The 12,500-nt window shown below is 46.9% G+C and overlaps 1 protein-coding gene across 1 annotated transcript in view; it reads left to right on the top strand.

The window, feature by feature from the left end:
• The window catches only part of LOC135544985 (uncharacterized), a 56,145-nt gene that overhangs the window by 3,298 nt on the left and 40,347 nt on the right, over positions 1–12,500 (top strand). Inside the window, 1 exon segment of the mRNA XM_064972663.1 lies at positions 10,057–10,213. The gene's annotated coding sequence lies outside the window, so the exon portion shown is untranslated.

Genomic DNA, 12,500 nt, shown 5'->3' with positions numbered 1-12,500 from the left:
ATATCGCCCATTTCACATCAGCTAATGTCACAAAGTGCTATACAGAAACCCAGCCGAAAACTCCAAACAGCAAGCAATGCAGATGTAGAAGAACGGTGGCTAGTACAGTGAAATGCCTTTCTTGCAAGAGGTTCAGAGAGAGAGCGATAGAAAGAGCGAGAGAGGAAAAGAGAGAGAGAGAAAGAGTTGAAAACAGCAAATTTTTGAACAAAGCAGTGTGTTCAGTGAAACAGTTTTCATAACCAACAGACAGGAGTCGTCAGGCCAACAGCAGGTCCGGGACAAGCTAGTTCCATAGCCGCAGGCAAAGAAGCAGACCTGGATCGGCAGCACGACCAGGTGGACTGGGGACAGAGACAGCTGGGAGTTGTCAGGCCAAGTAGTCCTGAGGCATGGTCAATGCAATCCCCAGATCTTTGGGACATCCCTAAACCCTAACCTTAATTCCTATCCTAACCTTAACCACAACCCTTACCTAACCCTAACCTTAACGACTATAATGGGGTAGGGATGTCCCAATGATCCTATAGCATGAACCATGGTCCTGTGGCTCAGGTCCTACTGTTGGGGAGACAGATTGGTCTAACCAATTGGTCAGCCAATCGATCACCAGTCCAATCAATAATGGTGGTCATTAAGACATTACTGTAGATCTATATTGTGCAGTACCCCAGACACATTTTGTCAGATACTGACTGTCGGGTCGTCAATTATTTTTTCTCCTAACCAATCCATTGAATGGCTGGGCCTTTTGCCCCTCCCAACAATTTGAATAGGAACATGAGGTTGTATAATTTCAACCAAATTATATAAAAATAAAATCAGAACAATTTCTGAAATATACATAAAAAAATATATAGTACACTAGCAATGCTAGCACCCTAAATGAGATTTCTCTTGATAATTTGCTCTTCTGAAGAGGGATGGAAGCGGTGGTTGTTTAAAGAAAATCAATGCCTACTCACAGCCAATCAGCCAGCAGCCTCTGGCAGCCAGCGCTTCACTCATACCTACTGTTCCAATAGGAATTTCCACAGGCTCTGGAGAACCACCAGGCTCTGGAGAACCACTAGGCTCTGGAGAACCACTAGGCTCTGGAGAACCACCACGCTCTGGAGAACCACTAGGCTCTGGAGAACCACCAGGCTCTGGAGAACAACCAGGCTCTTGAGAACCACCAGGCTCTGGAGAACCACTAGGCTCTGGAGAACCACCAGGCTCTGGAGAACAACCAGGCTCTGGAGAACAACCAGGCTCTGGAGAACCACCAGGCTCTGGAGAACCACCAGGCTCTGGAGAACAACCAGGCTCTGGAGAACCACCAGGCTCTGGAGAACCACTAGGATCTGGAGAACCACCACCAATCAATAAAATGTATTTATAAAGCCCTTCTTGCATCAGCTGATGTCACAATGTTCTGTACAGAAACCCAGCCTAAAACTCCAAACAGCAAGCAATGCAGGTGTAGAAGCACGGTGGCTAGGAAAAACTTCCTAGAAAGCCGGAACCCAGGCTCTGGAGAACAACCAGACTATGGGTTGGCCAGGCTCTGGAGAACAACGTGAGCGAGGCCTGTAAGCCGAGGCTATGGGAAGGCCAATGGACCGGCATTGGGACATACTGTACATGAAAAATCCGCTCTAAATTGTAGAGTCCCATCCAAGAATAACAGCACCATGATCTATGAACATGTAAAAAGGTCTGGTCTAGACATAAGAGGTCACTCATCCTAGATTTGCACAATCCCAAATCAACCCCTAGTTCCTATCCCTTGGCACTTGTGAAGGATTGGATAGGTGTAAGCAATATGGAGACAATTCCATCTCAGCTGTTGTCATATTGTTTAAAACCATGCTTTGAGATCACACCCTTTTACAGGAAGGGCTTAAACCAAGTTAAGGACAAGGGGTTGATTTGGACTGGAGTATGATTTCGATCCACCTACTAATGTCCCAATCTCTTCACCTTCTTCCGCAGACAGATAGTGACCCCAAGTACCCAGGTAGTCGTCTCTCTGACTCTGACTCTGACCCGATCAAAACCCCAGATAACTGGAACACAGCAGACAATTAATCTTCCAGTGGCCTAGTATTTAATAGTGCATTGGGGACTTCAGTCTCCCCCTGGTTGCTGTTGCAAGTGGAGATGAAATGAGGGGTGCAGGGGCGGGGTCTGTCTTAATAATGCTAATGAGCTGACAGGGGGAACGCAGGACGGAGTGGTAGATTTGAGTAGGTCTGGAAGGGAACGGAGGAAGTGGGAACATCGCCAACCAAACAAACAACAATGCAATGGAGCGCTCCTGGGGAATAGACAACAGGAGTACACCGTTACATTCATCATCATATATTACATTCATTCGTTCATTCATATACACTGCTCCAAAAAAATAAAGGGAACACTAAAATAACACACCCTAGATCTGAATGAATGAAATATTCTTATTAAATACTTTTTTCTTTACACAGTTGAATGTGCTGACAACAAAATCACACAAAAATGATCAATGGAAATCAAATTTATCAACCCATGGAGGTCTGGATTTGGAGTCACACTCAAAATTAAAGTGGAAAACCACACTACAGGCTGATCCAACTTTGATGTAATGTCCTTAAAACAAGTCAAAATTAGGCTCAGTAGAGTGTGTGGCCTCCACGTGCCTGTATGACCTCCCTACAACGCCTGGGCATGCTCCTGATGAGGTGGCGGATGGTCTCCTGAGGGATCTCCTCCCAGACCTGGACTAAAGCATCCACCAACTCCTGGACAGTCTGTGGTGCAACGTGGCGTTGGTGGATGGAGCGAGACATGATGTCCCAGATGTGCTCAATTGGATTCAGGTCTGGGAACAGGCGGGCCAGTCCATAGCATCAATGCCTTCCTCTTGCAGGAACTGCTGACACACTCCAAACACATGAAGTCTAGCGTTGTCTTGCATTAGGAGGAATCCAGGGCCAACCGCACCAGCATATGGTCTCACAAGGGGTCTGAGGATCTCATCGCGGTACCTAATGGCAGTCAGGCTACCTCTGGCGAGCACATGGAGGGCTGTGCGGCCCCCCAAAGAAATGCCACCCCACACCATGACTGACCCACCGCCGAACCGGTCATGCTGGAGGATGTTACAGGCAGCAGAACGTTCTCCACGGCGTCTCCAGACTGTCACGTCTGTCACATGTGCTCAGTGTGAACCTGCTTTCATCTGTGAAGAGTACAGGGCGCCAGTGGCGAATTTTCCAATCTTGGTGTTCTCTGGCAAATGCCAAACGTCCTGCACGGTGTTGGGCTGTAAGCACAACCCCCACCTGTGGAAGTCGGGCCCTCATACCACCCTCATGGAGTCTGTTTCTGACCATTTGAGCAGACACATGCACATTTGTGGCCTGCTGGAGGTGATTTTGTAGGGCTCTGGCAGTGCTCCTCCTGCTCCTCCTTGCACAAAGGCGGAGGTAGCGGTCCTGCTGCTGGGTTGTTGCCCTCCTACGGCCTCCTCCACATCTCCTGATGTACTGGCCTGTCTCCTGGTAGCGCCTTCATGCTCTGGACACTACACTGACAGACACAGCAAACCTTCTTGCCACATCTCGCATTGATGTGCCATCCTGGATGAGCTACACTACCTGAGCCACTTGTGTGGGTTGTAGACTCCGTCTTATGCTACCACTAGAGTGAAAGCACTGCCAGCATTCAAAAGTGACCAAAACATCAGCCAGGAAGCATAGGAACTGAGAAGTGGTCTGTGGTCCCCACCTGCAGAACCACTCCTTTATTGGGGGTGTCCTGCTAAATGCCTATAATTTCCACCTGTTGTCTATTCCATTTGCACAACAGCATGTGAAATTTATTGTCAATCAGTGTTGCTTCCTAAGTGGACAGTTTGAGGGTTTGGATTGGACCATATACCACTACTCTCCCGCATATAAAAGCTAATTAAGTATTAAGGATAGGCTAGATCAGTTAATCAAGGTTTGTAAGGATAGGGATTTCTCCACTTTCAGGGAGTATCTTCTGTATTTAAGGTGGTTGGCTTTGACTCAAGTCTGTTGTTCTCCAAAAAGAGGTTTAGCAAAGAGGACTCTTGATGTCGGCCTAGATTGTTGTACCGTTGTAGATGTGTGCAGTTCAGAAACTACACAGAAGGGCTGTTTCCCTGCTTCCCTCTTTATGTCTACAATATGAATGACAGGGGTCTGTTGCAAGTTCATTGCTAAATCCATTACTTAGCCGGCCGCGACCGGGAGACCCATGGGGCGACGCACAATTGTTCCAGCGTCGTCCGGGTTAGGGGAGGGTTTGGCTGGCAGGGATGCCCTTGTCCCAACATGCACTAGCGACTCCTGTGGCAGGCCGGGCGCTGTGCACGCTGACACAGTCACGAGGTGCACAGTGTTTCCTCCGACACATTGGTGTGGCTGGCTTCCAGGTTATGTGGGCATTGTGTCGAGAAGCAGTGTGGCTTATTTGGGTTGTGTTTCGTGGATGCACGGCTCTAGACCATCGCCTCTCCTGAGTCCGTACGGGAGTTGCAGGGATGAGACAAGACTGTAACTACCAATTGGATACCACAGAATTGGGGAGAATACTGGGTAAAAAAAAAATATATATATATAAATATAATAAAATATAAAAATCTATTACTGCTGAGAACACCGACCATGCGATTAGGCCTTTTTGTCAGTCCCCATCATATCAGTCAATGGGAAAGGGCCTGGTGTAGGAGCTCCACATGTGGGATCATCAGGAAAATAGGACAGCGCCTGGTGAAATAGCTCCACATGTGGGACCCTTAGGAGAATAGGACAGGGCCTGTTTGTGCAGCTCCACCTGTGGGACCCTCAGGAGAATAGGACAGGGCCTGGTGTAGGAGCTCCACCTGTGGGACCCTCAGGAAAATAGGACAGAGCCTGATGGAGGAGCTCCACATGTGGGACCCTCAGAAGACGTTGTCAGGCCTTTCCTGAAGATACAGTGCCTTGCAAAAGTATAAATCCCCTAGGCGTTTTTCCTAATTTGTTGCATTACAACCTGTAATTTAAATTCATTTTCATTTGGATAATGGGCATACACAAAATAGTCCAAAATTGGTGAAGTGAAATGAAAAGAATTATTTAAAAAAACCCCCGGAAAAGTGGTGCATGCATATGTATTCACCCCTTTGTTATGAAGCCCCTAAATAAGATCTGGTGCAACCAATTACCTTCAGAAGTCACATAATTAGTGAAATAAATTCCACCTGTGTGTAATCTAAGTGTCACATGATCTGTCACATGATCTCAGTATATATACACCTGTTCTGAAAGGCCCCAGAGTCTGCAACACGACTTAGCAAGGTGCACCACCAAGCAAGGTGCACCACCAAGCAAGCAGCACTATGAAGACCAAGGAGCTCTCTAAACAGGTCAGGGACAAAGTTGTGTACAGATCAGGTTTGGGTTGTAAAAAAATATCAAAAACCTTGAACATCTCACGGAGCACCATTAAATCCATTACTAAAAAATGTAAAGAATATGTCACCACAACAAACCTGCCAAGAGAGGGCCGCCCACCAAACCTCACAGACCAGGCAAGGTGGGCATTAATCAGAGAGGCAACAAAGAGATTAAGACAACCCTGAAGGAGCTCCACAGCGGAGATTGGAGTATCTGTCCATAGGACCACTTTAAGCCGGACAGTCCACAGAGCTGGGCTTTACAGAAGAGTGACCAGAAGAAAATAAGCACACATGTTTGGTGTTTTTCAAAAGGCATGTGGGAGACTTCCCAAACATATAGAAGAAGGTACTCTGGTCAGATGAGACTAAAATTGAGCTTTTTGGCCATCAAGGAAAACGCTATGTCTGGCGCAAACCAAAACCTCTCATCACCCCGAGAACACCATTCCCACAGTGAAGCATGGTGGTGGCAGCATCCTGCTGTTGGGATGTTTTTCATCGGCAGAGACTGGGAAACTGGTCAGAATTGAAGAAATGATGGGTGGTGCTAAATATAGGGAAATTCTTGAGGGAAACCTGTTTCAGTCTTCAAGAGATTTGAGACTGGGACGGAGGTTCACCTTCCAGCAGGACAATGACCCTAAGCATACTGCTAAAGCAACACTTGAGTGGTTTAAGGGGAAACATTTAAATGTCTTGGAATGGCCTAGTCAAAACCCAGACCTCAATCCAATTGAGAATCTGTGGTATGACTTAAAGATTACTACATCAGCAGAACCCATCCAACTTGAAGGAGCTGGAGCAGTTTTGCCTTGAAGAATGGGGGAAAATCCCAGCGGCTAGATGTGCCAAGCTTACAGACACATACCAAGAGATTTGCAGCTGTAATTGCTGCAAAAGGTGGCTCTACAAAGTATTGACTTTTGTCAATAGTTATGCACGCTCTAGTTTTCAGTTTTTTGTCGTATTTCTTGTTTGTTTCACAATAAAAAAATATGTTGCATCTTCAAAGTGGTAGGCATGTTGTGTAAATCAAATGACACAACCCCGCCCCCCCCCCAAATCTATTTTAATTCCAGGTTGTAAGGCAACAAAATAGGGAAAATGCCAAGCGGGGTGAATACTTTCGCAAGCCACTGTAGATTTATCCTGAACTGTACTGTCAGTTGGTCCGGTCGCTGCCTGGCTTGTCTTAGCATGCCTAATTGGATTTCAACTAGACTCTGTTTCCTGTCCAGCTATCAGTGCCTCCCCTTTAACACTCCCTCTCAGAGAGAGGGAGACAGAGAGAGGGTGGTGGAAGATAAACAGAGAGGTAGTGTCTCTGTGTGTGTGTTTGTTCATTCAAATTTGGAGGATAAGAGCTAGAGAGTGTGTGACAAGAGATGCAGAGTGGGTTAGCAAACAGAAAAGCTCATCCAAAGTAATTGTTCCATGGTTGAGAGTAAGAGGAGAGTGATATTAAGAGAGGGAAAGTCTAAGATGGTGAAAGTGTCAGAGAGAGAGAGAAAGAGAGAGAGAGACAGAGAGAGTGGCAGAGAGAGATACAGAGAGAGAGAGCGGAAGTGAGATTGAAGGAATGAAAGAAAGCTTGGACATTCTACAAGCTATACTAATGACGATCAAGATGGTGAAAGTGGCACAACGTGAGAGACAAAGAGAAAGAAAGACAGACTTTAAGCAACTGTACTGATGACTTCTGTAGACAGTCAAGATGGAGAGTAGCAGAGAGATAGTGAGAGACAAAGAGAAAGATAGAAAGAAGGCCCAGAAAGCCCAGACAGACAGACGGACAAAAAGCCCAGACAGACAGACAGAAAGCCCAGACAGACAGACAGAAAGCCCAGACAGACAGACAGACAGACAGACAGGCTACGAGCTGTACCGATGAATTTTGTGGACAGCTTGGAGATATTTGTAAACACAGCAGTCACGATTACTGTTGATTCAGAGCCAGATTAGGGGCAGACTTATCACCAGCCACAGACAGACAGACAGGGAAATCCCGACTGTGGCTCTAAAGTGGGGTCAAGTCTATGTACTGATCTCACATTATTACAAGACATTTACTCCAGTGGAAAAAACAGCCCTGATTTTGTACATTTCATCTGTTTTACAGCTGCAGGGAAAGAACAGTATGAGATGAATAGTGCAATAATGAATGTAGGTTTGTTTTATTATTTATTTAACGATTGACCATAAATCAATGCCTGCCGCTGGGCTATGTTTGTACTGTATTTGCAGAGAAATGCTGTACTGATCAGCTTTTTCTCCTCACTAAAACACTTGCATCTAGCTGTTCTTTTCTCAACTCTTTCTCTTCTCTCTACGTCTGCATTTCTCTCTCTCTCTCTCCACCCCCTGTGCTGCTGCCCTCTTCACCCTCTTTAAAAAGTCTCTCGCTCTTTCCCCCTCACTACAACCTCCTCCAATATCCTGTCCTTTTCTCTTCCTCCCCCTTTGCCAATTTTCTTTCCACCTTTCTCTACCCCCTGCTCCCCCTTCTCTATTGTTACTCTCCACAGTCCACCCCTCTGCACCGCCCGCACCCCCCTCTTTCTCTATTTCCTCTCCTCCTTCCATCGCTCCTCTGTGGGTGCATGTGTTGTCAGAGGAGTCTGGAGGAGATAGGAGGCCTAACTAGCTGCATTAGCTCTATGCATTATTCATGAAAGGGAAAGGGAAAGGGGGAAACCTAGTCAGTTGTCCAACTGAATGTATTCAACTGAAATGTGTCTTCTGCATTTAACCCAACCCTTCTGAATCAGAGAGGTGCGGGGGGCTGCCTTATTTGACATCCACGTCTTCGGAGCCCGGTGTGAGTCTGGGTCATTTCCTAGCTGCGCACTGGGGATCTCTGTGTCTGGGTACCAGGCCTGGAGAAGGAGCTCTGTGTCTGGGTACCAGGCCTGGAGGAGGAGCTCTGTGTCCGGGGACCGGGCCTGGAGAAGGAGCTCTGTGTCTGGGTACCAGGCCTGGAGAAGGAGCTCTGTGTCTGGGTACCAGGCCTGGAGAAGGAGCTCTGTGTCTGTGTACCAGGCCTGGAGAAGGAGCTCTGTGTCCGGGGACCGGGCCTGGAGAAGGAGCTCTGTGTCTGGGTACCAGGCCTGGAGAAGGAGCTCTGTGTCTGGGTACCAGGCCTGGAGAAGGAGCTCTGTGTCCGGGGACCGGGCCTGGAGAAGGAGCTCTGTGTCTGGGTACCAGGCCTGGAGAAGGAGCTCTGTGTCTGGGTACCAGGCCTGGAGAAGGAGCTCTGTGTCCGGGGACCGGGCCTGGAGAAGGAGCTCTGTGTCCGGGGACCGGGCCTGGAGAAGGAGCTCTGTGTCTGGGTACCAGGCCTGGAGAAGGAGCTCTGTGTCCGGGGACCGGGCCTGGAGAAGGAGCTCTGTGTCTGGGTACCAGGCCTGGAGAAGGAGCTCTGTGTCCGGGGACCGGGCCTGGTGAAAGAGCAGCATGTCAGGGACATTCAGGGAACAGGAGCCACTCAAATGGGAATGACACTTGAGAGAACAGAGAGGCACTAAACAAGTGTTTAATTGTGTCTTTATTTTGCTCACAGGAAGTTGATGGCACATTAATTGGGGAGGACGGGCTCCTGGTAATGGCTGGAGCGGAATTAGTGGAATGGTATCAAATACATCAAACATGGTTCCCATGTGTTTTAATGCCATTCCATTTACTCCGTTCCAGCCATTATTATATACCGTCCTCCCTCAGCAGCCTCCACTGATTTCGATAAGGTGAACATATTCAGACTCAGAGCCATTATATTAGTGTACAAAGCACGGTCTGAGCGTATTTGGGTCACAGAATGTTGCTCTACACTTCAGCCTCATCCACAGTTGATGTTTGTATAACGGCTGGTGCCGTTTTTCTGAGATCCTTGGCTCAACTCCTTTCAACCGCAGTGGAATTGTCTTTTCTCTTACAGCTTTCAAAAGGGGCCAGTTGGAACGGTCTTTGAACTGGGTTGATATGAAATGTTAATTCAGACAAGCAGACAAAGCTCGAGTGCCTCTTCTCCAACACAACGTCATGTGCTTTTCAGGCTACACTGCTTTGATTGGGGCAAGGAGGCCTGGGGGTGGGGAGAACAGTGGTGGCCTCTACCATAAAACCACACTGCTGCTTAGACTGGTTCTAACAGGAAGAGAAAGACTCAGTACACATTACGTACGGTAGCTGTCAAAAGTTTGGACACACCTACTCATTCCAATGTTTTTCTTTATTTTTACTATTTTCTACATTGAGGTAGTCACCGGGAATGTATTTCAGTTAACAGGTGTGCCTTGTTAAAAGTTAATTTGCAGAATATCTTTCCTTCTGAATGCGTTTGAGCCAATCAGTTGTGTTGTTACAAGGTAGGGGTGGTATACAGAAGACCAAGTCCACATTATGGCAAGAACAGCTCAAATAAGCAAAGAGAAGGAGAGAAAGAACTGAAAACCCTTGAATGAGTTGCTATGTCCAAACTTTTGACTGGTACTGTATATGTTATGAAGCCATAGCACTTTGGGTATGTATCCACTCTTTGCATTGTATCAGTTACCCCAGAATGTATCGTTGTTTTGCATTATGAGGCAATTACAGTGTAACTGATTGATCTGTTGTTCCATTCTGCACAGGCGACTCCCGGGATTACACATTCTGATTGGTCCTGATGATCACAAGGGCCCTCTTCCACCTCTTGTCGGCCAATCCCGATGGGGCTCCGGAGCTGATGTCACAGATGGCCCGAGGATTTTCATGTTTGGGAATCCAGAAGATACAAGCAATAGCACGGTGAGTGACAGACAGACAGACAGACAGACAGACAGACAGACAGGCAGGCAGGCAGGCAGGCAGGCAGGCAGGCAGGCAGGCAGGCAGACAGACAGACAGACAGACAGACAGACAGACAGGCAGGCAGGCAGGCAGGCAGGCAGGCAGGTAGGCACAGACAGACAGACAGACAGACAGACAGACAGACAGGCAGGCAGGCAGGCAGAAAGACAGAAAGACAGACAGTATCTAGTCATGGCACATTCACTAAACACTTGAGTCTGGTCTCAGTACTTTGAACTGGCTTCCTTATCTCATTCCTTAACTTCTACAATATAAACAGTATTAATATATTAACATTATCATAACAATCTATACAGATGTAGGATATTAACTGGATCACTCTTTTGTTGCTGAGAATTCTCCTGCACAGCAGTAAATGCAAACTTGTAGTGTATCCAAGGTTTTAAAAGGCTTCTAAAGTTTGCAATTTCCAATTTAAAATGTCAAACTTGATTTGACCAAACAAAAAATGTATCAACCCCTACAAAAATGTCCATTCATTATAATCCACATAATAATTCACATTTCCTGTTGCTGCAGGATTTTTTTCTGGCTGTAGCAAACTGGCTCAAATTAAGATCCTACATCTGTATACTCTGATATGCAGATCACTGATGGAATATTTGAGAGAGTTTAAGGAGTGAGTAATGAGTTACAAAAGTGAATTGTGTATTACCTTGCCGAAAAACGGACAATGGATTATGTATAGCCAAAATGCATAGGTCAAAAGGCAATCTGCTAAGAGAGTTGGGGCAGCAGTGAACCCATTCCCAAGGGATCCAGGTGATCATGTATTTATGGATGGTGTCTGCAGCAGCAAGAGAAACTGTCACCAAAGATGACTTCCTGACTCGGCAAGGGCACAGGGAGCAGAGTGAAAATGTGTGTGTTTTTGTGTGTGTTTGTGTGTGTGAGTGAGAGAGAGAGAGATGAAGAGACAGAGATAGAGACAGGGTTCACCTGAGTCAGCACTGCACCATGGATACACACACATTACAGAGACATCTGCACATGCACACACACACTTATAAGTAGGTACTTGTCCTTCTGCACACAGAATCACATACTCACACACGCACGCACGCACACACACACACGCACGCACACACGCACACACGCACACACACACACACACACACACCTGAACAGCTCTCAGTGTCCATCTCAGAATGATTGAACAGGTTTGGGTAATATGTGTGTCTCAGGAGAAGCTGGTCTTTCAGGCCCAGCTATCAGAGACAAGTGACCCCTCATCCACATCAATCCGGATCAACGGGATGCCAAAGTAACACCCTGTCCAGGCTCAGAAAGAGGACATGATCCTCTTATAGACCCACAGCATTGGCTTCAATGAGGGCAACGCTAGAAGGCTAGCCGTAGCACCTTAGAAGATTCACTTCAATAGGGATAAAGTTAACAGACTGGGCTAGCCTTACCTTAGCGCCTACGACCATTCATTCCAATGTGTAGGATGTTAGCGGCCTGGCATGGCGCCTGAGAGCATTCACTTCAATTTGTTAGCGGTCTAGCCACTAAGAGCTTTCAGTGTACTGAATGACTAAACGAGACTGCTAAGTCTATAGTTTCTGTCGCAAATATCTTTGTTTAATTGATTCTCCATCCCTCTATTGCTCAAGTAGAGGAACGCAAACAGTCTGCAGTGCATCATTCAAAACCTGAATCAGTGAACAGTCGGATATCGCCAGCTAATCTGATTGATAGAACATTCGTCTGCAGTTGGCAGTTACTTCCTGTTTAGCCAGTTCCTTTGTCATTGTGTGGGATGGCATGACAATAGAAAGAGGTTGGCTGAAGCACAGGCACTCAGACAGTCAGCCAGACTACAGCACTCAGATGCTGTAGTTACTGAAGCAGAGCAAGCAGACTGGAGAGTCCTGAAACAGCCAGTCAGACGGTGATAATGTCTTCTCTCTGAGATCCAGGAAAGGTGACAGTGTTTTTGGTGGAGCTGATCAGCCTCAGCTGCAGATGGAGGTGATAGTAGAGGAGAAGCTTTGTGTATCGATCACTGGGCTTCAGCACCACATCCATCATCGTTAGCCACTATTGAGCTCTCTCTCTGTCTCTCTTTGTCTCTCTCTCTGTCTCTCTCTGTCTCTCTGTCTGTCACTGTCTCTCTCTCTCTCTGTCTCTCTCTCTGTCTCTCTCTGTCTCTCTCAGTCTCTCTCTGTGTGTCTCTCTCTGTCTCTCTCTCAAATTCAAATTCAAATTCAAGCTGCTTTAT

This window comes from Oncorhynchus masou, chromosome 9 (genome assembly GCF_036934945.1).
Source record: "Oncorhynchus masou masou isolate Uvic2021 chromosome 9, UVic_Omas_1.1, whole genome shotgun sequence".
Taxonomy (NCBI): domain Eukaryota; kingdom Metazoa; phylum Chordata; class Actinopteri; order Salmoniformes; family Salmonidae; genus Oncorhynchus; species Oncorhynchus masou.
Note: the sequence above shows the minus strand (reverse complement) of the source record. Positions and strands in the feature narration are given on the sequence as shown.